We start from the raw sequence: 2,505 nt of genomic DNA on the forward strand, positions 1-2,505 counted from the left end.
AACCCATGCGTTCGACGTCACAGGCGGACATGCCAACCTCTGCGCTACGGTGGCCTCCACGGGAGTCCAATCAGGGATTTTGTGATCACCAACGAACTCCTGTCATAGATTTTACAAATTCTTTATTTAGAGCTCACAATGAGACGATCGCTGGTAGTCCATAGTGCCTAGGAAGGATAAGAATTCGCATTCTCTTCTTTAACTTAACCTAATCAAACCTACTACAGCCCTTGACTTGTTCATCAAAATGACAGAACAGCTTAATTGTTCTGGGTTTTTGTTGTTGTGGTAGCTGTATGTTGTGTTCTAACTTACGTCTGCTTGTTTGTTAAATATCCAGATCCAGAAACTAAGATGCGGTGCATTTATAATCCCAACTGACTCACACTAATAGAAGTTTTTGTGCCAAATTTCAAGTTTTATTAAAACATACCGCTCCACTATACCTAATAGAGCCAATAGGAGCTACAATATCGCTGTTAGTAAAATTTACGTTAACTTTTATACGTTTGGTTCCTGGTGCAATGTGGACTTCAGGTAATTCTCTGAAAAAATGGGACTGGGTATAAAATATTGAAAAGTGGACCGAGGTGTATCAAGCGAAGATCCTTGCAATATAACATGTGGTAGATTTGCTAAGATACAGCCAGCCATTAAACATCTAGCCGACATATTTATGAACTCAAAAGTTGTCATTTACTAGCCCAGAGTGCCGGGTACAATTCCTGCTTCGACCTTAAGACCGACATTGGTTTAGAAAATAAAAAATGTGGTATCGGTTTGCTTATGACCTTGTAACTCCTGTTTAAACCTGTTCCAGCGTCCATATGAATCAATTTTTCACTATGACTTCTTGAACACCTTTTCTTTGCATAACACTAACAAATAGCAATACCTCAACATAACAAAAACATGGTACAATTTGCTTCAAATGAAATTATCTCATGAATTATTATTTAATTTACCACCCCTAATTATTCATAGAAATTTGAAGACCAATCCTTAATTCCTATGGAAGTGTGCTGCACTGCGCTGCTAGCACATGTTATAATTTATTTATGACATCACCCGTAATAACCTTGCCCACTGATTGTTTTCAATTGTTTCAATAGCAAAACATATCAAAGCAATTCGCATTCACCGATACCCAAAATGCAAGCATAACCCAGGCAAACGAAAGACTTAAGACACAAACTTGATGTAAGTCATACTCCACACTACATTCCAAAGCACTCATCATAACTCTTGTGTTTTGGTTTTATTTTGAATTTTTTTGAACGCGTGCTGCTTTAAAGGCACTTGTTGTGCCTTAAAGGCACTTGACTTATTAGTACATGACACCCGAGTTATTTCTCCTTAAGAAATTATTAAAGTAACCTTTTTCCCTTTATATGATTTACATATGACTTCAACCATGCAATCACTTAAATAAGTTAATAAAAACTAAATTTCGTATGATTTTCCCGCATATGAACAATGATGGAATTGCACCTCTATTGGGGTGGTATGTGATGACAGACAGACAGACTCGCATAAATCAAAATATTATGAACATTCAACCCATAATTATGGTGCACTTTGAGGAATGCCCTTTAAGATATTTTTTTTGTTTGTGCGCACACATTTGTGAGGTAATTTAGCATAGCTGTACAGTATCAGGGTCATGTATTAGCATTGATTGTGGCTAAATGCAAATTGGGATGAAAGAATTAAAGATAAATTAATTTTGTTACCTAATTTGTGGATTAGGTTAGGCAATTTTATAGTGGCAGTTTGGGATTAGACAAACTTAGTCCATTGTGATATCACAGGAACAGGAGTAGTAAGTTTAGGTTGAATGGGTAGCCCACTGTAAAGATGAGTTGAATCGGAAGAGATCCATTTGACTTATTTGGATACCCTGGCGAAAAAGAAAGTTTAGTTGAGAATATGAAGAAAAAATTAAGAGACCCCAGATTGGACCTAGATACGAAATTATGAGATGATGACATATAAAGTGGAGGTCGTGAGCAAACGCCTGTCCGGCACAACCAAAATGCTATTTTTGACCATGAACATGCACCTAAGGAACAGGGGCAAACCTCTCACATATCAATGAGTGCAGTGCGATTCAAGTTTAATCTCAATAATAAGGGGCCTCCTTTTTATAGCCGAGTTCGAACGGCGTGTCACAGTGCGACACCTCTTTGGAGAGAAGTTTTATATGGCATAGTACCTCACAAATGTTGTCTGCATTTGGAGGGGAAAACCACCGCTGAACATTATTTCTGATGGTCTCGCCAGGATTTGAACCCAGGCGTTCAGCGTCATAGGCGGACATGCTAACCTCTGCGCTACGGTGGCCTCCATCCGACAAACCTCTTGTATGTACTTCCCCGAAGGAGTACCCTTCCGCGTCCACCTAAGTGTCTACTCAATGTGTAGCAAGCAATGGTTCTGCGTGACGACACTCACACCAACTCGTGTAGGATGTGATTGCGTTTCATGTCGGAACCATTCCTTCTA

The sequence above is a fragment of the Stomoxys calcitrans genome, chromosome 5 (genome assembly GCF_963082655.1).
Source record: "Stomoxys calcitrans chromosome 5, idStoCalc2.1, whole genome shotgun sequence".
In the NCBI taxonomy this organism is placed as follows: Eukaryota; Metazoa; Arthropoda; class Insecta; order Diptera; family Muscidae; genus Stomoxys; species Stomoxys calcitrans.